The sequence below is a fragment of the Melozone crissalis genome, unplaced genomic scaffold (assembly GCF_028551555.1).
Source record: "Melozone crissalis strain CALT ecotype California unplaced genomic scaffold, PUWL_Pcris_2 ptg000205l_1, whole genome shotgun sequence".
Lineage (NCBI taxonomy): Eukaryota > Metazoa > Chordata > Aves > Passeriformes > Passerellidae > Melozone > Melozone crissalis.
In genome coordinates, this window is record NW_026535969.1 from 15,113 (window position 1) to 42,105 (window position 26,993).

At 52.4% G+C, this 26,993-nt stretch overlaps 1 protein-coding gene across 1 annotated transcript in view; it reads left to right on the plus strand.

The window, feature by feature from the left end:
- The window catches only part of LOC128949213 (leucine-rich repeat LGI family member 4-like), a gene marked incomplete at its 5' end in the record, with an annotated part of 82,323 nt that overhangs the window by 7,748 nt on the left and 47,582 nt on the right, over positions 1-26,993 (plus strand). The window lies entirely within an intron of this gene.

The window sequence follows — 26,993 nt, forward strand, 5'->3', positions numbered from 1 at the left end:
ATCAGGGTCATGGGGTTATGTGGTGGTGGAGGTCGATCAAGGTAATGGAGTCATGGGGTTATGGGGTTCCATCAAGGCCATGGAGTTATGGGGTCCATCATGGTCATGTGGTTATGGGGCTCCATCAGGGTCGTGGGGATCCATCAAGGTCCTTGGGGTCCATCAAGGTCATGCTGTTATGGAGGTCCATCAAGGTCATGTTAGGTCAGCAGGGTCATGGAGTTATGGGGGTCCATCATCGTTATGGGGTTATGAGGGTCCATCATGGTTATGTGGTTATGGGGTTCCATCAGGGTCATGGGGTTATGGGGGTCCATCAGGGTCATGAGGTTATGGGCGTCCATCAGGGTCATGGGGTGATGTGGTTATGGAGGTCGATCAAGGTCATGGAGTCATGAGGGTATGGTATTCCATCAAGTTCATGAGGTCATGAGGTTATGGGGTTCCATCAGGGTTATGGGGTTATGGGGTTCCATCAAGGTTATGGGATTATGGGGTCCATCAGGATCATGGGATCATGGAGTTCCGTCACGGTCATGAGGCCATGTGGTTATGGAGGTCCATCAAGACCATGGGGGGTAACCACGGTCATGGGGTTATGGGTTCCATCAAGGCCATGTGGTTATGGGGGTCCATCAAGGTCATGGGGTTATGGGGGTCCATCAAGGCTATGGGGTTATGGGGTTCCATCAGGGTCATGGGGGTCCATCAAGGTCCTTGGGGTCCATCAAGGTCATGCTGTTATGGAGATCCATCAGGGTCATGGGGTTATGGAGGTCCATCAAGGTCATGTTGGGTCAGCAGGGTCATGGAGTTATGGAGTTCCATGAGGGTCATGGGGTTATGGAGGTCCATCATGGTTATGGTTATGGGGTTATGGGGGTCCATCAGGGTCATGGGGTCATGTGGTTATGGGGTCCATTATGGTCATGAGGTCATGTGGTTATGGGGTTCTATCAAGGTCATGGGTCCATGGAGATCCATCAAGGTCATGTGGTCATGGGGGGTAACCAGGGTCATGGAGTTACGGGGTCCATCAGGGTCATGTGGTTATGGGGGTCCATCAAGGTTATGGGATCATGGGGTTATGGAGGTCCATCACGGTCATGGGTTCGTGGGGTTCCATCAGGGTTATGGGGCCATGTGGTTATGGGGGTCCATCAGGGTCATGGAGGTCCATCAAGGTCATGTTAGGTCATCAGGGTCATGGGGTTATGGAGTTCCATCATGGTCATGGAGTTATGGGGTTCCATCAGGGTCATGGGGTTATGGAGTTCCATCATGGTCATGGAGTTATGGGGTTCCATCAGGGTCATGGGGTTATGGAGTTCCATCATGGTCATGGAGTTATGGGGTTCCATCAGGGTCATGGGGTTATGGAGTTCCATCATGGTCATGTGGTTATGGGGTTCCATCAGGGTCATGGGGGTCCATCAGAGTCATGGGGGTCCATCAGAGTCATGGGGGTCCATCAAGGTCATGGTGGGTCAGCAGGATCATGGGGTTATGGAGGTCCATCATGGTCATGTGGTTATGGGGGTCCATCAGGGTCATGGAGTGATGTGGTTATGGGGGCTGATCAAGGTCATGGGGTTATGGGGTTCCATCAGGGTCATGGGGTTATGTGGTGGTGGAGGTCGATCAAGGTAATGGAGTCATGGGGTTATGGGGTTCCATCAAGGCCATGGAGTTATGGGGTCCATCATGGTCATGTGGTTATGGGGCTCCATCAGGGTCGTGGGGATCCATCAAGGTCCTTGGGGTCCATCAAGGTCATGCTGTTATGGAGGTCCATCAAGGTCATGTTAGGTCAGCAGGGTCATGGAGTTATGGGGGTCCATCATCGTTATGGGGTTATGAGGGTCCATCATGGTTATGTGGTTATGGGGTTCCATCAGGGTCATGGGGTTATGGGGGTCCATCAGGGTCATGAGGTTATGGGCGTCCATCAGGGTCATGGGGTGATGTGGTTATGGAGGTCGATCAAGGTCATGGAGTCATGAGGGTATGGTATTCCATCAAGTTCATGAGGTCATGAGGTTATGGGGTTCCATCAGGGTCATGGGGTTATGGAGTTCCATCATGGTCATGTGGTTATGGGGTTCCATCAGGGTCATGGGGGTCCATCAGAGTCATGGGGGTCCATCAAGGTCATGGTGGGTCAGCAGGATCATGGGGTTATGGAGGTCCATCATGGTCATGTGGTTATGGGGGTCCATCAGGGTCATGGAGTGATGTGGTTATGGGGGCTGATCAAGGTCATGGGGTTATGGGGTTCCATCAGGGTCATGGGGTTATGTGGTGGTGGAGGTCGATCAAGGTAATGGAGTCATGGGGTTATGGGGTTCCATCAAGGCCATGGAGTTATGGGGTCCATCATGGTCATGTGGTTATGGGGCTCCATCAGGGTCGTGGGGATCCATCAAGGTCCTTGGGGTCCATCAAGGTCATGCTGTTATGGAGGTCCATCAAGGTCATGTTAGGTCAGCAGGGTCATGGAGTTATGGGGGTCCATCATCGTTATGGGGTTATGAGGGTCCATCATGGTTATGTGGTTATGGGGTTCCATCAGGGTCATGGGGTTATGGGGGTCCATCAGGGTCATGAGGTTATGGGCGTCCATCAGGGTCATGGGGTGATGTGGTTATGGAGGTCGATCAAGGTCATGGAGTCATGAGGGTATGGTATTCCATCAAGTTCATGAGGTCATGAGGTTATGGGGTTCCATCATGGTTATGGGGTTATGGGGTTCCATCAAGGTTATGGGATTATGGGGTCCATCAGGATCATGGGATCATGGAGTTCCGTCACGGTCATGAGGCCATGTGGTTATGGAGGTCCATCAAGACCATGGGGGGTAACCACGGTCATGGGGTTATGGGTTCCATCAAGGCCATGTGGTTATGGGGGTCCATCAAGGTCATGGGGTTATGGGGGTCCATCAAGGCTATGGGGTTATGGGGTTCCATCAGGGTCATGGGGGTCCATCAAGGTCCTTGGGGTCCATCAAGGTCATGCTGTTATGGAGATCCATCAGGGTCATGGGGTTATGGAGGTCCATCAAGGTCATGTTGGGTCAGCAGGGTCATGGAGTTATGGAGTTCCATGAGGGTCATGGGGTTATGGAGGTCCATCATGGTTATGGTTATGGGGTTATGGGGGTCCATCAGGGTCATGGGGTCATGTGGTTATGGGGTCCATTATGGTCATGAGGTCATGTGGTTATGGGGTTCTATCAAGGTCATGGGTCCATGGAGATCCATCAAGGTCATGTGGTCATGGGGGGTAACCAGGGTCATGGAGTTACGGGGTCCATCAGGGTCATGTGGTTATGGGGATCCATCAAGGTTATGGGATCATGGGGTTATGGAGGTCCATCACGGTCATGGGTTCGTGGGGTTCCATCAGGGTTATGGGGCCATGTGGTTATGGGGGTCCATCAGGGTCATGGAGGTCCATCAAGGTCATGTTAGGTCATCAGGGTCATGGGGTTATGGAGTTCCATCATGGTCATGGAGTTATGGGGTTCCATCAGGGTCATGGGGTTATGGAGTTCCATCATGGTCATGGAGTTATGGGGTTCCATCAGGGTCATGGGGTTATGGAGTTCCATCATGGTCATGGAGTTATGGGGTTCCATCAGGGTCATGGGGTTATGGAGTTCCATCATGGTCATGGAGTTATGGGGTTCCATCAGGGTCATGGGGTTATGGAGTTCCATCATGGTCATGTGGTTATGGGGTTCCATCAGGGTCATGGGGGTCCATCAGAGTCATGGGGGTCCATCAAGGTCATGGTGGGTCAGCAGGATCATGGGGTTATGGAGGTCCATCATGGTCATGTGGTTATGGGGGTCCATCAGGGTCATGGAGTGATGTGGTTATGGGGGCTGATCAAGGTCATGGAGTTATGGGGTTCCATCAGGGTCATGGGGTTATGGAGTTCCATCATGGTCATGGAGTTATGGGGTTCCATCAGGGTCATGGGGTTATGGAGTTCCATCATGGTCATGTGGTTATGGGGTTCCATCAGGGTCATGGGGGTCCATCAGAGTCATGGGGGTCCATCAAGGTCATGGTGGGTCAGCAGGATCATGGGGTTATGGAGGTCCATCATGGTCATGTGGTTATGGGGGTCCATCAGGGTCATGGAGTTATGTGGTTATGGGGGCTGATCAAGGTCATGGGGTTATGGGGTTCCATCAGGGTCATGGGGTTATGTGGTGGTGGAGGTCGATCAAGGTAATGGAGTCATGGGGTTATGGGGTTCCATCAAGGCCATGGAGTTATGGGGTCCATCATGGTCATGTGGTTATGGGGCTCCATCAGGGTCGTGGGGATCCATCAAGGTCCTTGGGGTCCATCAAGGTCATGCTGTTATGGAGGTCCATCAAGGTCATGTTAGGTCAGCAGGGTCATGGAGTTATGGGGGTCCATCATCGTTATGGGGTTATGAGGGTCCATCATGGTTATGTGGTTATGGGGTTCCATCAGGGTCATGGGGTTATGGGGGTCCATCAGGGTCATGAGGTTATGGGCGTCCATCAGGGTCATGGGGTGATGTGGTTATGGAGGTCGATCAAGGTCATGGAGTCATGAGGGTATGGTATTCCATCAAGTTCATGAGGTCATGAGGTTATGGGGTTCCATCATGGTTATGGGGTTATGGGGTTCCATCAAGGTTATGGGATTATGGGGTCCATCAGGATCATGGGATCATGGAGTTCCGTCACGGTCATGAGGCCATGTGGTTATGGAGGTCCATCAAGACCATGGGGGGTAACCACGGTCATGGGGTTATGGGTTCCATCAAGGCCATGTGGTTATGGGGGTCCATCAAGGTCATGGGGTTATGGGGGTCCATCAAGGCTATGGGGTTATGGGGTTCCATCAGGGTCATGGGGGTCCATCAAGGTCCTTGGGGTCCATCAAGGTCATGCTGTTATGGAGATCCATCAGGGTCATGGGGTTATGGAGGTCCATCAAGGTCATGTTGGGTCAGCAGGGTCATGGAGTTATGGAGTTCCATGAGGGTCATGGGGTTATGGAGGTCCATCATGGTTATGGTTATGGGGTTATGGGGGTCCATCAGGGTCATGGGGTCATGTGGTTATGGGGTCCATTATGGTCATGAGGTCATGTGGTTATGGGGTTCTATCAAGGTCATGGGTCCATGGAGATCCATCAAGGTCATGTGGTCATGGGGGGTAACCAGGGTCATGGAGTTACGGGGTCCATCAGGGACATGTGGTTATGGGGGTCCATCAAGGTTATGGGATCATGGGGTTATGGAGGTCCATCACGGTCATGGGTTCGTGGGGTTCCATCAGGGTTATGGGGCCATGTGGTTATGGGGGTCCATCAGGGTCATGGAGGTCCATCAAGGTCATGTTAGGTCATCAGGGTCATGGGGTTATGGAGTTCCATCATGGTCATGGAGTTATGGGGTTCCATCAGGGTCATGGGGTTATGGAGTTCCATCATGGTCATGGAGTTATGGGGTTCCATCAGGGTCATGGGGTTATGGAGTTCCATCATGGTCATGGAGTTATGGGGTTCCATCAGGGTCATGGGGTTATGGAGTTCCATCATGGTCATGGAGTTATGGGGTTCCATCAGGGTCATGGGGTTATGGAGTTCCATCATGGTCATGTGGTTATGGGGTTCCATCAGGGTCATGGGGGTCCATCAGAGTCATGGGGGTCCATCAAGGTCATGGTGGGTCAGCAGGATCATGGGGTTATGGAGGTCCATCATGGTCATGTGGTTATGGGGGTCCATCAGGGTCATGGAGTGATGTGGTTATGGGGGCTGATCAAGGTCATGGAGTTATGGGGTTCCATCAGGGTCATGGGGTTATGGAGTTCCATCATGGTCATGGAGTTATGGGGTTCCATCAGGGTCATGGGGTTATGGAGTTCCATCATGGTCATGTGGTTATGGGGTTCCATCAGGGTCATGGGGGTCCATCAGAGTCATGGGGGTCCATCAAGGTCATGGTGGGTCAGCAGGATCATGGGGTTATGGAGGTCCATCATGGTCATGTGGTTATGGGGGTCCATCAGGGTCATGGAGTGATGTGGTTATGGGGGCTGATCAAGGTCATGGGGTTATGGGGTTCCATCAGGGTCATGGGGTTATGTGGTGGTGGAGGTCGATCAAGGTAATGGAGTCATGGGGTTATGGGGTTCCATCAAGGCCATGGAGTTATGGGGTCCATCATGGTCATGTGGTTATGGGGCTCCATCAGGGTCGTGGGGATCCATCAAGGTCCTTGGGGTCCATCAAGGTCATGCTGTTATGGAGGTCCATCAAGGTCATGTTAGGTCAGCAGGGTCATGGAGTTATGGGGGTCCATCATCGTTATGGGGTTATGAGGGTCCATCATGGTTATGTGGTTATGGGGTTCCATCAGGGTCATGGGGTTATGGGGGTCCATCAGGGTCATGAGGTTATGGGCGTCCATCAGGGTCATGGGGTGATGTGGTTATGGAGGTCGATCAAGGTCATGGAGTCATGAGGGTATGGTATTCCATCAAGTTCATGAGGTCATGAGGTTATGGGGTTCCATCATGGTTATGGGGTTATGGGGTTCCATCAAGGTTATGGGATTATGGGGTCCATCAGGATCATGGGATCATGGAGTTCCGTCACGGTCATGAGGCCATGTGGTTATGGAGGTCCATCAAGACCATGGGGGGTAACCACGGTCATGGGGTTATGGGTTCCATCAAGGCCATGTGGTTATGGGGGTCCATCAAGGTCATGGGGTTATGGGGGTCCATCAAGGCTATGGGGTTATGGGGTTCCATCAGGGTCATGGGGGTCCATCAAGGTCCTTGGGGTCCATCAAGGTCATGCTGTTATGGAGATCCATCAGGGTCATGGGGTTATGGAGGTCCATCAAGGTCATGTTGGGTCAGCAGGGTCATGGAGTTATGGAGTTCCATGAGGGTCATGGGGTTATGGAGGTCCATCATGGTTATGGTTATGGGGTTATGGGGGTCCATCAGGGTCATGGGGTCATGTGGTTATGGGGTCCATTATGGTCATGAGGTCATGTGGTTATGGGGTTCTATCAAGGTCATGGGTCCATGGAGATCCATCAAGGTCATGTGGTCATGGGGGGTAACCAGGGTCATGGAGTTACGGGGTCCATCAGGGTCATGTGGTTATGGGGGTCCATCAAGGTTATGGGATCATGGGGTTATGGAGGTCCATCACGGTCATGGGTTCGTGGGGTTCCATCAGGGTTATGGGGCCATGTGGTTATGGGGGTCCATCAGGGTCATGGAGGTCCATCAAGGTCATGTTAGGTCATCAGGGTCATGGGGTTATGGAGTTCCATCATGGTCATGGAGTTATGGGGTTCCATCAGGGTCATGGGGTTATGGAGTTCCATCATGGTCATGGAGTTATGGGGTTCCATCAGGGTCATGGGGTTATGGAGTTCCATCATGGTCATGGAGTTATGGGGTTCCATCAGGGTCATGGGGTTATGGAGTTCCATCATGGTCATGTGGTTATGGGGTTCCATCAGGGTCATGGGGGTCCATCAGAGTCATGGGGGTCCATCAGAGTCATGGGGGTCCATCAAGGTCATGGTGGGTCAGCAGGATCATGGGGTTATGGAGGTCCATCATGGTCATGTGGTTATGGGGGTCCATCAGGGTCATGGAGTGATGTGGTTATGGGGGCTGATCAAGGTCATGGGGTTATGGGGTTCCATCAGGGTCATGGGGTTATGTGGTGGTGGAGGTCGATCAAGGTAATGGAGTCATGGGGTTATGGGGTTCCATCAAGGCCATGGAGTTATGGGGTCCATCATGGTCATGTGGTTATGGGGCTCCATCAGGGTCGTGGGGATCCATCAAGGTCCTTGGGGTCCATCAAGGTCATGCTGTTATGGAGGTCCATCAAGGTCATGTTAGGTCAGCAGGGTCATGGAGTTATGGGGGTCCATCATCGTTATGGGGTTATGAGGGTCCATCATGGTTATGTGGTTATGGGGTTCCATCAGGGTCATGGGGTTATGGGGGTCCATCAGGGTCATGAGGTTATGGGCGTCCATCAGGGTCATGGGGTGATGTGGTTATGGAGGTCGATCAAGGTCATGGAGTCATGAGGGTATGGTATTCCATCAAGTTCATGAGGTCATGAGGTTATGGGGTTCCATCATGGTTATGGGGTTATGGGGTTCCATCAAGGTTATGGGATTATGGGGTCCATCAGGATCATGGGATCATGGAGTTCCGTCACGGTCATGAGGCCATGTGGTTATGGAGGTCCATCAAGACCATGGGGGGTAACCACGGTCATGGGGTTATGGGTTCCATCAAGGCCATGTGGTTATGGGGGTCCATCAAGGTCATGGGGTTATGGGGGTCCATCAAGGCTATGGGGTTATGGGGTTCCATCAGGGTCATGGGGGTCCATCAAGGTCCTTGGGGTCCATCAAGGTCATGCTGTTATGGAGATCCATCAGGGTCATGGGGTTATGGAGGTCCATCAAGGTCATGTTGGGTCAGCAGGGTCATGGAGTTATGGAGTTCCATGAGGGTCATGGGGTTATGGAGGTCCATCATGGTTATGGTTATGGGGTTATGGGGGTCCATCAGGGTCATGGGGTCATGTGGTTATGGGGTCCATTATGGTCATGAGGTCATGTGGTTATGGGGTTCTATCAAGGTCATGGGTCCATGGAGATCCATCAAGGTCATGTGGTCATGGGGGGTAACCAGGGTCATGGAGTTACGGGGTCCATCAGGGTCATGTGGTTATGGGGATCCATCAAGGTTATGGGATCATGGGGTTATGGAGGTCCATCACGGTCATGGGTTCGTGGGGTTCCATCAGGGTTATGGGGCCATGTGGTTATGGGGGTCCATCAGGGTCATGGAGGTCCATCAAGGTCATGTTAGGTCATCAGGGTCATGGGGTTATGGAGTTCCATCATGGTTATGTGGTTATGGGGTTCCATCAGGGTCATGGGGTTATGGGGGTCCATCAGGGTCATGAGGTTATGGGCGTCCATCAGGGTCATGGGGTGATGTGGTTATGGAGGTCGATCAAGGTCATGGAGTCATGAGGGTATGGTATTCCATCAAGTTCATGAGGTCATGAGGTTATGGGGTTCCATCATGGTTATGGGGTTATGGGGTTCCATCAAGGTTATGGGATTATGGGGTCCATCAGGATCATGGGATCATGGAGTTCCGTCACGGTCATGAGGCCATGTGGTTATGGAGGTCCATCAAGACCATGGGGGGTAACCACGGTCATGGGGTTATGGGTTCCATCAAGGCCATGTGGTTATGGGGGTCCATCAAGGTCATGGGGTTATGGGGGTCCATCAAGGCTATGGGGTTATGGGGTTCCATCAGGGTCATGGGGGTCCATCAAGGTCCTTGGGGTCCATCAAGGTCATGCTGTTATGGAGATCCATCAGGGTCATGGGGTTATGGAGGTCCATCAAGGTCATGTTGGGTCAGCAGGGTCATGGAGTTATGGAGTTCCATGAGGGTCATGGGGTTATGGAGGTCCATCATGGTTATGGTTATGGGGTTATGGGGGTCCATCAGGGTCATGGGGTCATGTGGTTATGGGGTCCATTATGGTCATGAGGTCATGTGGTTATGGGGTTCTATCAAGGTCATGGGTCCATGGAGATCCATCAAGGTCATGTGGTCATGGGGGGTAACCAGGGTCATGGAGTTACGGGGTCCATCAGGGTCATGTGGTTATGGGGGTCCATCAAGGTTATGGGATCATGGGGTTATGGAGGTCCATCACGGTCATGGGTTCGTGGGGTTCCATCAGGGTTATGGGGCCATGTGGTTATGGGGGTCCATCAGGGTCATGGAGGTCCATCAAGGTCATGTTAGGTCATCAGGGTCATGGGGTTATGGAGTTCCATCATGGTCATGGAGTTATGGGGTTCCATCAGGGTCATGGGGTTATGGAGTTCCATCATGGTCATGGAGTTATGGGGTTCCATCAGGGTCATGGGGTTATGGAGTTCCATCATGGTCATGGAGTTATGGGGTTCCATCAGGGTCATGGGGTTATGGAGTTCCATCATGGTCATGTGGTTATGGGGTTCCATCAGGGTCATGGGGGTCCATCAGAGTCATGGGGGTCCATCAGAGTCATGGGGGTCCATCAAGGTCATGGTGGGTCAGCAGGATCATGGGGTTATGGAGGTCCATCATGGTCATGTGGTTATGGGGGTCCATCAGGGTCATGGAGTGATGTGGTTATGGGGGCTGATCAAGGTCATGGGGTTATGGGGTTCCATCAGGGTCATGGGGTTATGTGGTGGTGGAGGTCGATCAAGGTAATGGAGTCATGGGGTTATGGGGTTCCATCAAGGCCATGGAGTTATGGGGTCCATCATGGTCATGTGGTTATGGGGCTCCATCAGGGTCGTGGGGATCCATCAAGGTCCTTGGGGTCCATCAAGGTCATGCTGTTATGGAGGTCCATCAAGGTCATGTTAGGTCAGCAGGGTCATGGAGTTATGGGGGTCCATCATCGTTATGGGGTTATGAGGGTCCATCATGGTTATGTGGTTATGGGGTTCCATCAGGGTCATGGGGTTATGGGGGTCCATCAGGGTCATGAGGTTATGGGCGTCCATCAGGGTCATGGGGTGATGTGGTTATGGAGGTCGATCAAGGTCATGGAGTCATGAGGGTATGGTATTCCATCAAGTTCATGAGGTCATGAGGTTATGGGGTTCCATCATGGTTATGGGGTTATGGGGTTCCATCAAGGTTATGGGATTATGGGGTCCATCAGGATCATGGGATCATGGAGTTCCGTCACGGTCATGAGGCCATGTGGTTATGGAGGTCCATCAAGACCATGGGGGGTAACCACGGTCATGGGGTTATGGGTTCCATCAAGGCCATGTGGTTATGGGGGTCCATCAAGGTCATGGGGTTATGGGGGTCCATCAAGGCTATGGGGTTATGGGGTTCCATCAGGGTCATGGGGGTCCATCAAGGTCCTTGGGGTCCATCAAGGTCATGCTGTTATGGAGATCCATCAGGGTCATGGGGTTATGGAGGTCCATCAAGGTCATGTTGGGTCAGCAGGGTCATGGAGTTATGGAGTTCCATGAGGGTCATGGGGTTATGGAGGTCCATCATGGTTATGGTTATGGGGTTATGGGGGTCCATCAGGGTCATGGGGTCATGTGGTTATGGGGTCCATTATGGTCATGAGGTCATGTGGTTATGGGGTTCTATCAAGGTCATGGGTCCATGGAGATCCATCAAGGTCATGTGGTCATGGGGGGTAACCAGGGTCATGGAGTTACGGGGTCCATCAGGGTCATGTGGTTATGGGGGTCCATCAAGGTTATGGGATCATGGGGTTATGGAGGTCCATCACGGTCATGGGTTCGTGGGGTTCCATCAGGGTTATGGGGCCATGTGGTTATGGGGGTCCATCAGGGTCATGGAGGTCCATCAAGGTCATGTTAGGTCATCAGGGTCATGGGGTTATGGAGTTCCATCATGGTCATGGAGTTATGGGGTTCCATCAGGGTCATGGGGTTATGGAGTTCCATCATGGTCATGGAGTTATGGGGTTCCATCAGGGTCATGGGGTTATGGAGTTCCATCATGGTCATGGAGTTATGGGGTTCCATCAGGGTCATGGGGTTATGGAGTTCCATCATGGTCATGGAGTTATGGGGTTCCATCAGGGTCATGGGGTTATGGAGTTCCATCATGGTCATGGAGTTATGGGGTTCCATCAGGGTCATGGGGTTATGGAGTTCCATCATGGTCATGGAGTTATGGGGTTCCATCAGGGTCATGGGGTTATGGAGTTCCATCATGGTCATGTGGTTATGGGGTTCCATCAGGGTCATGGGGGTCCATCAGAGTCATGGGGGTCCATCAGAGTCATGGGGGTCCATCAAGATCATGGTGGGTCAGCAGGATCATGGGGTTATGGAGGTCCATCATGGTCATGTGGTTATGGGGGTCCATCAGGGTCATGGAGTGATGTGGTTATGGGGGCTGATCAAGGTCATGGGGTTATGGGGTTCCATCAGGGTCATGGGGTTATGTGGTGGTGGAGGTCGATCAAGGTAATGGAGTCATGGGGTTATGGGGTTCCATCAAGGCCATGGAGTTATGGGGTCCATCATGGTCATGTGGTTATGGGGCTCCATCAGGGTCGTGGGGATCCATCAAGGTCCTTGGGGTCCATCAAGGTCATGCTGTTATGGAGGTCCATCAAGGTCATGTTAGGTCAGCAGGGTCATGGAGTTATGGGGGTCCATCATCGTTATGGGGTTATGAGGGTCCATCATGGTTATGTGGTTATGGGGTTCCATCAGGGTCATGGGGTTATGGGGGTCCATCAGGGTCATGAGGTTATGGGCGTCCATCAGGGTCATGGGGTGATGTGGTTATGGAGGTCGATCAAGGTCATGGAGTCATGAGGGTATGGTATTCCATCAAGTTCATGAGGTCATGAGGTTATGGGGTTCCATCATGGTTATGGGGTTATGGGGTTCCATCAAGGTTATGGGATTATGGGGTCCATCAGGATCATGGGATCATGGAGTTCCGTCACGGTCATGAGGCCATGTGGTTATGGAGGTCCATCAAGACCATGGGGGGTAACCACGGTCATGGGGTTATGGGTTCCATCAAGGCCATGTGGTTATGGGGGTCCATCAAGGTCATGGGGTTATGGGGGTCCATCAAGGCTATGGGGTTATGGGGTTCCATCAGGGTCATGGGGGTCCATCAAGGTCCTTGGGGTCCATCAAGGTCATGCTGTTATGGAGATCCATCAGGGTCATGGGGTTATGGAGGTCCATCAAGGTCATGTTGGGTCAGCAGGGTCATGGAGTTATGGAGTTCCATGAGGGTCATGGGGTTATGGAGGTCCATCATGGTTATGGTTATGGGGTTATGGGGGTCCATCAGGGTCATGGGGTCATGTGGTTATGGGGTCCATTATGGTCATGAGGTCATGTGGTTATGGGGTTCTATCAAGGTCATGGGTCCATGGAGATCCATCAAGGTCATGTGGTCATGGGGGGTAACCAGGGTCATGGAGTTACGGGGTCCATCAGGGTCATGTGGTTATGGGGGTCCATCAAGGTTATGGGATCATGGGGTTATGGAGGTCCATCACGGTCATGGGTTCGTGGGGTTCCATCAGGGTTATGGGGCCATGTGGTTATGGGGGTCCATCAGGGTCATGGAGGTCCATCAAGGTCATGTTAGGTCATCAGGGTCATGGGGTTATGGAGTTCCATCATGGTCATGGAGTTATGGGGTTCCATCAGGGTCATGGGGTTATGGAGTTCCATCATGGTCATGGAGTTATGGGGTTCCATCAGGGTCATGGGGTTATGGAGTTCCATCATGGTCATGGAGTTATGGGGTTCCATCAGGGTCATGGGGTTATGGAGTTCCATCATGGTCATGTGGTTATGGGGTTCCATCAGGGTCATGGGGGTCCATCAGAGTCATGGGGGTCCATCAGAGTCATGGGGGTCCATCAAGGTCATGGTGGGTCAGCAGGATCATGGGGTTATGGAGGTCCATCATGGTCATGTGGTTATGGGGGTCCATCAGGGTCATGGAGTGATGTGGTTATGGGGGCTGATCAAGGTCATGGGGTTATGGGGTTCCATCAGGGTCATGGGGTTATGTGGTGGTGGAGGTCGATCAAGGTAATGGAGTCATGGGGTTATGGGGTTCCATCAAGGCCATGGAGTTATGGGGTCCATCATGGTCATGTGGTTATGGGGCTCCATCAGGGTCGTGGGGATCCATCAAGGTCCTTGGGGTCCATCAAGGTCATGCTGTTATGGAGGTCCATCAAGGTCATGTTAGGTCAGCAGGGTCATGGAGTTATGGGGGTCCATCATCGTTATGGGGTTATGAGGGTCCATCATGGTTATGTGGTTATGGGGTTCCATCAGGGTCATGGGGTTATGGGGGTCCATCAGGGTCATGAGGTTATGGGCGTCCATCAGGGTCATGGGGTGATGTGGTTATGGAGGTCGATCAAGGTCATGGAGTCATGAGGGTATGGTATTCCATCAAGTTCATGAGGTCATGAGGTTATGGGGTTCCATCATGGTTATGGGGTTATGGGGTTCCATCAAGGTTATGGGATTATGGGGTCCATCAGGATCATGGGATCATGGAGTTCCGTCACGGTCATGAGGCCATGTGGTTATGGAGGTCCATCAAGACCATGGGGGGTAACCACGGTCATGGGGTTATGGGTTCCATCAAGGCCATGTGGTTATGGGGGTCCATCAAGGTCATGGGGTTATGGGGGTCCATCAAGGCTATGGGGTTATGGGGTTCCATCAGGGTCATGGGGGTCCATCAAGGTCCTTGGGGTCCATCAAGGTCATGCTGTTATGGAGATCCATCAGGGTCATGGGGTTATGGAGGTCCATCAAGGTCATGTTGGGTCAGCAGGGTCATGGAGTTATGGAGTTCCATGAGGGTCATGGGGTTATGGAGGTCCATCATGGTTATGGTTATGGGGTTATGGGGGTCCATCAGGGTCATGGGGTCATGTGGTTATGGGGTCCATTATGGTCATGAGGTCATGTGGTTATGGGGTTCTATCAAGGTCATGGGTCCATGGAGATCCATCAAGGTCATGTGGTCATGGGGGGTAACCAGGGTCATGGAGTTACGGGGTCCATCAGGGTCATGTGGTTATGGGGGTCCATCAAGGTTATGGGATCATGGGGTTATGGAGGTCCATCACGGTCATGGGTTCGTGGGGTTCCATCAGGGTTATGGGGCCATGTGGTTATGGGGGTCCATCAGGGTCATGGAGGTCCATCAAGGTCATGTTAGGTCATCAGGGTCATGGGGTTATGGAGTTCCATCATGGTCATGGAGTTATGGGGTTCCATCAGGGTCATGGGGTTATGGAGTTCCATCATGGTCATGGAGTTATGGGGTTCCATCAGGGTCATGGGGTTATGGAGTTCCATCATGGTCATGGAGTTATGGGGTTCCATCAGGGTCATGGGGTTATGGAGTTCCATCATGGTCATGTGGTTATGGGGTTCCATCAGGGTCATGGGGGTCCATCAGAGTCATGGGGGTCCATCAGAGTCATGGGGGTCCATCAAGGTCATGGTGGGTCAGCAGGATCATGGGGTTATGGAGGTCCATCATGGTCATGTGGTTATGGGGGTCCATCAGGGTCATGGAGTGATGTGGTTATGGGGGCTGATCAAGGTCATGGGGTTATGGGGTTCCATCAGGGTCATGGGGTTATGTGGTGGTGGAGGTCGATCAAGGTAATGGAGTCATGGGGTTATGGGGTTCCATCAAGGCCATGGAGTTATGGGGTCCATCATGGTCATGTGGTTATGGGGCTCCATCAGGGTCGTGGGGATCCATCAAGGTCCTTGGGGTCCATCAAGGTCATGCTGTTATGGAGGTCCATCAAGGTCATGTTAGGTCAGCAGGGTCATGGAGTTATGGGGGTCCATCATCGTTATGGGGTTATGAGGGTCCATCATGGTTATGTGGTTATGGGGTTCCATCAGGGTCATGGGGTTATGGGGGTCCATCAGGGTCATGAGGTTATGGGCGTCCATCAGGGTCATGGGGTGATGTGGTTATGGAGGTCGATCAAGGTCATGGAGTCATGAGGGTATGGTATTCCATCAAGTTCATGAGGTCATGAGGTTATGGGGTTCCATCATGGTTATGGGGTTATGGGGTTCCATCAAGGTTATGGGATTATGGGGTCCATCAGGATCATGGGATCATGGAGTTCCGTCACGGTCATGAGGCCATGTGGTTATGGAGGTCCATCAAGACCATGGGGGGTAACCACGGTCATGGGGTTATGGGTTCCATCAAGGCCATGTGGTTATGGGGGTCCATCAAGGTCATGGGGTTATGGGGGTCCATCAAGGCTATGGGGTTATGGGGTTCCATCAGGGTCATGGGGGTCCATCAAGGTCCTTGGGGTCCATCAAGGTCATGCTGTTATGGAGATCCATCAGGGTCATGGGGTTATGGAGGTCCATCAAGGTCATGTTGGGTCAGCAGGGTCATGGAGTTATGGAGTTCCATGAGGGTCATGGGGTTATGGAGGTCCATCATGGTTATGGTTATGGGGTTATGGGGGTCCATCAGGGTCATGGGGTCATGTGGTTATGGGGTCCATTATGGTCATGAGGTCATGTGGTTATGGGGTTCTATCAAGGTCATGGGTCCATGGAGATCCATCAAGGTCATGTGGTCATGGGGGGTAACCAGGGTCATGGAGTTACGGGGTCCATCAGGGTCATGTGGTTATGGGGGTCCATCAAGGTTATGGGATCATGGGGTTATGGAGGTCCATCACGGTCATGGGTTCGTGGGGTTCCATCAGGGTTATGGGGCCATGTGGTTATGGGGGTCCATCAGGGTCATGGAGGTCCATCAAGGTCATGTTAGGTCATCAGGGTCATGGGGTTATGGAGTTCCATCATGGTCATGGAGTTATGGGGTTCCATCAGGGTCATGGGGTTATGGAGTTCCATCATGGTCATGGAGTTATGGGGTTCCATCAGGGTCATGGGGTTATGGAGTTCCATCATGGTCATGGAGTTATGGGGTTCCATCAGGGTCATGGGGTTATGGAGTTCCATCATGGTCATGTGGTTATGGGGTTCCATCAGGGTCATGGGGGTCCATCAGAGTCATGGGGGTCCATCAGAGTCATGGGGGTCCATCAAGGTCATGGTGGGTCAGCAGGATCATGGGGTTATGGAGGTCCATCATGGTCATGTGGTTATGGGGGTCCATCAGGGTCATGGAGTGATGTGGTTATGGGGGCTGATCAAGGTCATGGGGTTATGGGGTTCCATCAGGGTCATGGGGTTATGTGGTGGTGGAGGTCGATCAAGGTAATGGAGTCATGGGGTTATGGGGTTCCATCAAGGCCATGGAGTTATGGGGTCCATCATGGTCATGTGGTTATGGGGCTCCATCAGGGTCGTGGGGATCCATCAAGGTCCTTGGGGTCCATCAAGGTCATGCTGTTATGGAGGTCCATCAAGGTCATGTTAGGTCAGCAGGGTCATGGAGTTATGGGGGTCCATCATCGTTATGGGGTTATGAGGGTCCATCATGGTTATGTGGTTATGGGGTTCCATCAGGGTCATGGGGTTATGGGGGTCCATCAGGGTCATGAGGTTATGGGCGTCCATCAGGGTCATGGGGTGATGTGGTTATGGAGGTCGATCAAGGTCATGGAGTCATGAGGGTATGGTATTCCATCAAGTTCATGAGGTCATGAGGTTATGGGGTTCCATCATGGTTATGGGGTTATGGGGTTCCATCAAGGTTATGGGATTATGGGGTCCATCAGGATCATGGGATCATGGAGTTCCGTCACGGTCATGAGGCCATGTGGTTATGGAGGTCCATCAAGACCATGGGGGGTAACCACGGTCATGGGGTTATGGGTTCCATCAAGGCCATGTGGTTATGGGGGTCCATCAAGGTCATGGGGTTATGGGGGTCCATCAAGGCTATGGGGTTATGGGGTTCCATCAGGGTCATGGGGGTCCATCAAGGTCCTTGGGGTCCATCAAGGTCATGCTGTTATGGAGATCCATCAGGGTCATGGGGTTATGGAGGTCCATCAAGGTCATGTTGGGTCAGCAGGGTCATGGAGTTATGGAGTTCCATGAGGGTCATGGGGTTATGGAGGTCCATCATGGTTATGGTTATGGGGTTATGGGGGTCCATCAGGGTCATGGGGTCATGTGGTTATGGGGTCCATTATGGTCATGAGGTCATGTGGTTATGGGGTTCTATCAAGGTCATGGGTCCATGGAGATCCATCAAGGTCATGTGGTCATGGGGGGTAACCAGGGTCATGGAGTTACGGGGTCCATCAGGGTCATGTGGTTATGGGGGTCCATCAAGGTTATGGGATCATGGGGTTATGGAGGTCCATCACGGTCATGGGTTCGTGGGGTTCCATCAGGGTTATGGGGCCATGTGGTTATGGGGGTCCATCAGGGTCATGGAGGTCCATCAAGGTCATGTTAGGTCATCAGGGTCATGGGGTTATGGAGTTCCATCATGGTCATGGAGTTATGGGGTTCCATCAGGGTCATGGGGTTATGGAGTTCCATCATGGTCATGGAGTTATGGGGTTCCATCAGGGTCATGGGGTTATGGAGTTCCATCATGGTCATGGAGTTATGGGGTTCCATCAGGGTCATGGGGTTATGGAGTTCCATCATGGTCATGGAGTTATGGGGTTCCATCAGGGTCATGGGGTTATGGAGTTCCATCATGGTCATGGAGTTATGGGGTTCCATCAGGGTCATGGGGTTATGGAGTTCCATCATGGTCATGGAGTTATGGGGTTCCATCAGGGTCATGGGGTTATGGAGTTCCATCATGGTCATGGAGTTATGGGGTTCCATCAGGGTCATGGGGTTATGGAGTTCCATCATGGTCATGTGGTTATGGGGTTCCATCAGGGTCATGGGGGTCCATCAGAGTCATGGGGGTCCATCAGAGTCATGGGGGTCCATCAAGGTCATGGTGGGTCAGCAGGATCATGGGGTTATGGAGGTCCATCATGGTCATGTGGTTATGGGGGTCCATCAGGGTCATGGAGTGATGTGGTTATGGGGGCTGATCAAGGTCATGGGGTTATGGGGTTCCATCAGGGTCATGGGGTTATGTGGTGGTGGAGGTCGATCAAGGTAATGGAGTCATGGGGTTATGGGGTTCCATCAAGGCCATGGAGTTATGGGGTCCATCATGGTCATGTGGTTATGGGGCTCCATCAGGGTCGTGGGGATCCATCAAGGTCCTTGGGGTCCATCAAGGTCATGCTGTTATGGAGGTCCATCAAGGTCATGTTAGGTCAGCAGGGTCATGGAGTTATGGGGGTCCATCATCGTTATGGGGTTATGAGGGTCCATCATGGTTATGTGGTTATGGGGTTCCATCAGGGTCATGGGGTTATGGGGGTCCATCAGGGTCATGAGGTTATGGGCGTCCATCAGGGTCATGGGGTGATGTGGTTATGGAGGTCGATCAAGGTCATGGAGTCATGAGGGTATGGTATTCCATCAAGTTCATGAGGTCATGAGGTTATGGGGTTCCATCATGGTTATGGGGTTATGGGGTTCCATCAAGGTTATGGGATTATGGGGTCCATCAGGATCATGGGATCATGGAGTTCCGTCACGGTCATGAGGCCATGTGGTTATGGAGGTCCATCAAGACCATGGGGGGTAACCACGGTCATGGGGTTATGGGTTCCATCAAGGCCATGTGGTTATGGGGGTCCATCAAGGTCATGGGGTTATGGGGGTCCATCAAGGCTATGGGGTTATGGGGTTCCATCAGGGTCATGGGGGTCCATCAAGGTCCTTGGGGTCCATCAAGGTCATGCTGTTATGGAGATCCATCAGGGTCATGGGGTTATGGAGGTCCATCAAGGTCATGTTGGGTCAGCAGGGTCATGGAGTTATGGAGTTCCATGAGGGTCATGGGGTTATGGAGGTCCATCATGGTTATGGTTATGGGGTTATGGGGGTCCATCAGGGTCATGGGGTCATGTGGTTATGGGGTCCATTATGGTCATGAGGTCATGTGGTTATGGGGTTCTATCAAGGTCATGGGTCCATGGAGATCCATCAAGGTCATGTGGTCATGGGGGGTAACCAGGGTCATGGAGTTACGGGGTCCATCAGGGTCATGTGGTTATGGGGGTCCATCAAGGTTATGGGATCATGGGGTTATGGAGGTCCATCACGGTCATGGGTTCGTGGGGTTCCATCAGGGTTATGGGGCCATGTGGTTATGGGGGTCCATCAGGGTCATGGAGGTCCATCAAGGTCATGTTAGGTCATCAGGGTCATGGGGTTATGGAGTTCCATCATGGTCATGGAGTTATGGGGTTCCATCAGGGTCATGGGGTTATGGAGTTCCATCATGGTCATGGAGTTATGGGGTTCCATCAGGGTCATGGGGTTATGGAGTTCCATCATGGTCATGGAGTTATGGGGTTCCATCAGGGTCATGGGGTTATGGAGTTCCATCATGGTCATGTGGTTATGGGGTTCCATCAGGGTCATGGGGGTCCATCAGAGTCATGGGGGTCCATCAGAGTCATGGGGGTCCATCAAGGTCATGGTGGGTCAGCAGGATCATGGGGTTATGGAGGTCCATCATGGTCATGTGGTTATGGGGGTCCATCAGGGTCATGGAGTGATGTGGTTATGGGGGCTGATCAAGGTCATGGGGTTATGGGGTTCCATCAGGGTCATGGGGTTATGTGGTGGTGGAGGTCGATCAAGGTAATGGAGTCATGGGGTTATGGGGTTCCATCAAGGCCATGGAGTTATGGGGTCCATCATGGTCATGTGGTTATGGGGCTCCATCAGGGTCGTGGGGATCCATCAAGGTCCTTGGGGTCCATCAAGGTCATGCTGTTATGGAGGTCCATCAAGGTCATGTTAGGTCAGCAGGGTCATGGAGTTATGGGGGTCCATCATCGTTATGGGGTTATGAGGGTCCATCATGGTTATGTGGTTATGGGGTTCCATCAGGGTCATGGGGTTATGGGGGTCCATCAGGGTCATGAGGTTATGGGCGTCCATCAGGGTCATGGGGTGATGTGGTTATGGAGGTCGATCAAGGTCATGGAGTCATGAGGGTATGGTATTCCATCAAGTTCATGAGGTCATGAGGTTATGGGGTTCCATCATGGTTATGGGGTTATGGGGTTCCATCAAGGTTATGGGATTATGGGGTCCATCAGGATCATGGGATCATGGAGTTCCGTCACGGTCATGAGGCCATGTGGTTATGGAGGTCCATCAAGACCATGGGGGGTAACCACGGTCATGGGGTTATGGGTTCCATCAAGGCCATGTGGTTATGGGGGTCCATCAAGGTCATGGGGTTATGGGGGTCCATCAAGGCTATGGGGTTATGGGGTTCCATCAGGGTCATGGGGGTCCATCAAGGTCCTTGGGGTCCATCAAGGTCATGCTGTTATGGAGATCCATCAGGGTCATGGGGTTATGGAGGTCCATCAAGGTCATGTTGGGTCAGCAGGGTCATGGAGTTATGGAGTTCCATGAGGGTCATGGGGTTATGGAGGTCCATCATGGTTATGGTTATGGGGTTATGGGGGTCCATCAGGGTCATGGGGTCATGTGGTTATGGGGTCCATTATGGTCATGAGGTCATGTGGTTATGGGGTTCTATCAAGGTCATGGGTCCATGGAGATCCATCAAGGTCATGTGGTCATGGGGGGTAACCAGGGTCATGGAGTTACGGGGTCCATCAGGGTCATGTGGTTATGGGGGTCCATCAAGGTTATGGGATCATGGGGTTATGGAGGTCCATCACGGTCATGGGTTCGTGGGGTTCCATCAGGGTTATGGGGCCATGTGGTTATGGGGGTCCATCAGGGTCATGGAGGTCCATCAAGGTCATGTTAGGTCATCAGGGTCATGGGGTTATGGAGTTCCATCATGGTCATGGAGTTATGGGGGTCCATCAGGGTCATGGGGTTATGGAGTTCCATCATGGTCATGGAGTTATGGGGTTCCATCAGGGTCATGGGGTTATGGAGTTCCATCATGGTCATGGAGTTATGGGGTTCCATCAGGGTCATGGGGTTATGGAGTTCCATCATGGTCATGTGGTTATGGGGTTCCATCAGGGTCATGGGGGTCCATCAGAGTCATGGGGGTCCATCAGAGTCATGGGGGTCCATCAAGGTCATGGTGGGTCAGCAGGATCATGGGGTTATGGAGGTCCATCATGGTCATGTGGTTATGGGGGTCCATCAGGGTCATGGAGTGATGTGGTTATGGGGGCTGATCAAGGTCATGGGGTTATGGGGTTCCATCAGGGTCATGGGGTTATGTGGTGGTGGAGGTCGATCAAGGTAATGGAGTCATGGGGTTATGGGGTTCCATCAAGGCCATGGAGTTATGGGGTCCATCATGGTCATGTGGTTATGGGGCTCCATCAGGGTCGTGGGGATCCATCAAGGTCCTTGGGGTCCATCAAGGTCATGCTGTTATGGAGGTCCATCAAGGTCATGTTAGGTCAGCAGGGTCATGGAGTTATGGGGGTCCATCATCGTTATGGGGTTATGAGGGTCCATCATGGTTATGTGGTTATGGGGTTCCATCAGGGTCATGGGGTTATGGGGGTCCATCAGGGTCATGAGGTTATGGGCGTCCATCAGGGTCATGGGGTGATGTGGTTATGGAGGTCGATCAAGGTCATGGAGTCATGAGGGTATGGTATTCCATCAAGTTCATGAGGTCATGAGGTTATGGGGTTCCATCATGGTTATGGGGTTATGGGGTTCCATCAAGGTTATGGGATTATGGGGTCCATCAGGATCATGGGATCATGGAGTTCCGTCACGGTCATGAGGCCATGTGGTTATGGAGGTCCATCAAGACCATGGGGGGTAACCACGGTCATGGGGTTATGGGTTCCATCAAGGCCATGTGGTTATGGGGGTCCATCAAGGTCATGGGGTTATGGGGGTCCATCAAGGCTATGGGGTTATGGGGTTCCATCAGGGTCATGGGGGTCCATCAAGGTCCTTGGGGTCCATCAAGGTCATGCTGTTATGGAGATCCATCAGGGTCATGGGGTTATGGAGGTCCATCAAGGTCATGTTGGGTCAGCAGGGTCATGGAGTTATGGAGTTCCATGAGGGTCATGGGGTTATGGAGGTCCATCATGGTTATGGTTATGGGGTTATGGGGGTCCATCAGGGTCATGGGGTCATGTGGTTATGGGGTCCATTATGGTCATGAGGTCATGTGGTTATGGGGTTCTATCAAGGTCATGGGTCCATGGAGATCCATCAAGGTCATGTGGTCATGGGGGGTAACCAGGGTCATGGAGTTACGGGGTCCATCAGGGTCATGTGGTTATGGGGGTCCATCAAGGTTATGGGATCATGGGGTTATGGAGGTCCATCACGGCCATGGGTTCGTGGGGTTCCATCAGGGTTATGGGGCCATGTGGTTATGGGGGTCCATCAGGGTCATGGAGGTCCATCAAGGTCATGTTAGGTCATCAGGGTCATGGGGTTATGGAGTTCCATCATGGTCATGGAGTTATGGGGTTCCATCAGGGTCATGGGGTTATGGAGTTCCATCATGGTCATGGAGTTATGGGGTTCCATCAGGGTCATGGGGTTATGGAGTTCCATCATGGTCATGGAGTTATGGGGTTCCATCAGGGTCATGGGGTTATGGAGTTCCATCATGGTCATGGAGTTATGGGGTTCCATCAGGGTCATGGGGTTATGGAGTTCCATCATGGTCATGTGGTTATGGGGTTCCATCAGGGTCATGGGGGTCCATCAGAGTCATGGGGGTCCATCAAGGTCATGGTGGGTCAGCAGGATCATGGGGTTATGGAGGTCCATCATGGTCATGTGGTTATGGGGGTCCATCAGGGTCATGGAGTGATGTGGTTATGGGGGCTGATCAAGGTCATGGAGTTATGGGGTTCCATCAGGGTCATGGGGTTATGGAGTTCCATCATGGTCATGGAGTTATGGGGTTCCATCAGGGTCATGGGGTTATGGAGTTCCATCATGGTCATGTGGTTATGGGGTTCCATCAGGGTCATGGGGGTCCATCAGAGTCATGGGGGTCCATCAAGGTCATGGTGGGTCAGCAGGATCATGGGGTTATGGAGGTCCATCATGGTCATGTGGTTATGGGGGTCCATCAGGGTCATGGAGTGATGTGGTTATGGGGGCTGATCAAGGTCATGGGGTTATGGGGTTCCATCAGGGTCATGGGGTTATGTGGTGGTGGAGGTCGATCAAGGTAATGGAGTCATGGGGTTATGGGGTTCCATCAAGGCCATGGAGTTATGGGGTCCATCATGGTCATGTGGTTATGGGGCTCCATCAGGGTCGTGGGGATCCATCAAGGTCCTTGGGGTCCATCAAGGTCATGCTGTTATGGAGGTCCATCAAGGTCATGTTAGGTCAGCAGGGTCATGGAGTTATGGGGGTCCATCATCGTTATGGGGTTATGAGGGTCCATCATGGTTATGTGGTTATGGGGTTCCATCAGGGTCATGGGGTTATGGGGGTCCATCAGGGTCATGAGGTTATGGGCGTCCATCAGGGTCATGGGGTGATGTGGTTATGGAGGTCGATCAAGGTCATGGAGTCATGAGGGTATGGTATTCCATCAAGTTCATGAGGTCATGAGGTTATGGGGTTCCATCATGGTTATGGGGTTATGGGGTTCCATCAAGGTTATGGGATTATGGGGTCCATCAGGATCATGGGATCATGGAGTTCCGTCACGGTCATGAGGCCATGTGGTTATGGAGGTCCATCAAGACCATGGGGGGTAACCACGGTCATGGGGTTATGGGTTCCATCAAGGCCATGTGGTTATGGGGGTCCATCAAGGTCATGGGGTTATGGGGGTCCATCAAGGCTATGGGGTTATGGGGTTCCATCAGGGTCATGGGGGTCCATCAAGGTCCTTGGGGTCCATCAAGGTCATGCTGTTATGGAGATCCATCAGGGTCATGGGGTTATGGAGGTCCATCAAGGTCATGTTGGGTCAGCAGGGTCATGGAGTTATGGAGTTCCATGAGGGTCATGGGGTTATGGAGGTCCATCATGGTTATGGTTATGGGGTTATGGGGGTCCATCAGGGTCATGGGGTCATGTGGTTATGGGGTCCATTATGGTCATGAGGTCATGTGGTTATGGGGTTCTATCAAGGTCATGGGTCCATGGAGATCCATCAAGGTCATGTGGTCATGGGGGGTAACCAGGGTCATGGAGTTACGGGGTCCATCAGGGTCATGTGGTTATGGGGGTCCATCAAGGTTATGGGATCATGGGGTTATGGAGGACCATCACGGTCATGGGTTCGTGGGGTTCCATCAGGGTTATGGGGCCATGTGGTTATGGGGGTCCATCAGGGTCATGGAGGTCCATCAAGGTCATGTTAGGTCATCAGGGTCATGGGGTTATGGAGTTCCATCATGGTCATGGAGTTATGGGGTTCCATCAGGGTCATGGGGTTATGGAGTTCCATCATGGTCATGGAGTTATGGGGTTCCATCAGGGTCATGGGGTTATGGAGTTCCATCATGGTCATGGAGTTATGGGGTTCCATCAGGGTCATGGGGTTATGGAGTTCCATCATGGTCATGTGGTTATGGGGTTCCATCAGGGTCATGGGGGTCCATCAGAGTCATGGGGGTCCATCAGAGTCATGGGGGTCCATCAAGGTCATGGTGGGTCAGCAGGATCATGGGGTTATGGAGGTCCATCATGGTCATGTGGTTATGGGGGTCCATCAGGGTCATGGAGTGATGTGGTTATGGGGGCTGATCAAGGTCATGGGGTTATGGGGTTCCATCAGGGTCATGGGGTTATGTGGTGGTGGAGGTCGATCAAGGTAATGGAGTCATGGGGTTATGGGGTTCCATCAAGGCCATGGAGTTATGGGGTCCATCATGGTCATGTGGTTATGGGGCTCCATCAGGGTCGTGGGGATCCATCAAGGTCCTTGGGGTCCATCAAGGTCATGCTGTTATGGAGGTCCATCAAGGTCATGTTAGGTCAGCAGGGTCATGGAGTTATGGGGGTCCATCATCGTTATGGGGTTATGAGGGTCCATCATGGTTATGTGGTTATGGGGTTCCATCAGGGTCATGGGGTTATGGGGGTCCATCAGGGTCATGAGGTTATGGGCGTCCATCAGGGTCATGGGGTGATGTGGTTATGGAGGTCGATCAAGGTCATGGAGTCATGAGGGTATGGTATTCCATCAAGTTCATGAGGTCATGAGGTTATGGGGTTCCATCATGGTTATGGGGTTATGGGGTTCCATCAAGGTTATGGGATTATGGGGTCCATCAGGATCATGGGATCATGGAGTTCCGTCACGGTCATGAGGCCATGTGGTTATGGAGGTCCATCAAGACCATGGGGGGTAACCACGGTCATGGGGTTATGGGTTCCATCAAGGCCATGTGGTTATGGGGGTCCATCAAGGTCATGGGGTTATGGGGGTCCATCAAGGCTATGGGGTTATGGGGTTCCATCAGGGTCATGGGGGTCCATCAAGGTCCTTGGGGTCCATCAAGGTCATGCTGTTATGGAGATCCATCAGGGTCATGGGGTTATGGAGGTCCATCAAGGTCATGTTGGGTCAGCAGGGTCATGGAGTTATGGAGTTCCATGAGGGTCATGGGGTTATGGAGGTCCATCATGGTTATGGTTATGGGGTTATGGGGGTCCATCAGGGTCATGGGGTCATGTGGTTATGGGGTCCATTATGGTCATGAGGTCATGTGGTTATGGGGTTCTATCAAGGTCATGGGTCCATGGAGATCCATCAAGGTCATGTGGTCATGGGGGGTAACCAGGGTCATGGAGTTACGGGGTCCATCAGGGTCATGTGGTTATGGGGGTCCATCAAGGTTATGGGATCATGGGGTTATGGAGGTCCATCACGGTCATGGGTTCGTGGGGTTCCATCAGGGTTATGGGGCCATGTGGTTATGGGGGTCCATCAGGGTCATGGAGGTCCATCAAGGTCATGTTAGGTCATCAGGGTCATGGGGTTATGGAGTTCCATCATGGTCATGGAGTTATGGGGTTCCATCAGGGTCATGGGGTTATGGAGTTCCATCATGGTCATGGAGTTATGGGGTTCCATCAGGGTCATGGGGTTATGGAGTTCCATCATGGTCATGGAGTTATGGGGTTCCATCAGGGTCATGGGGTTATGGAGTTCCATCATGGTCATGGAGTTATGGGGTTCCATCAGGGTCATGGGGTTATGGAGTTCCATCATGGTCATGTGGTTATGGGGTTCCATCAGGGTCATGGGGGTCCATCAGAGTTATGGGGGTCCATCAAGGTCATGGTGGGTCAGCAGGATCATGGGGTTATGGAGGTCCATCATGGTC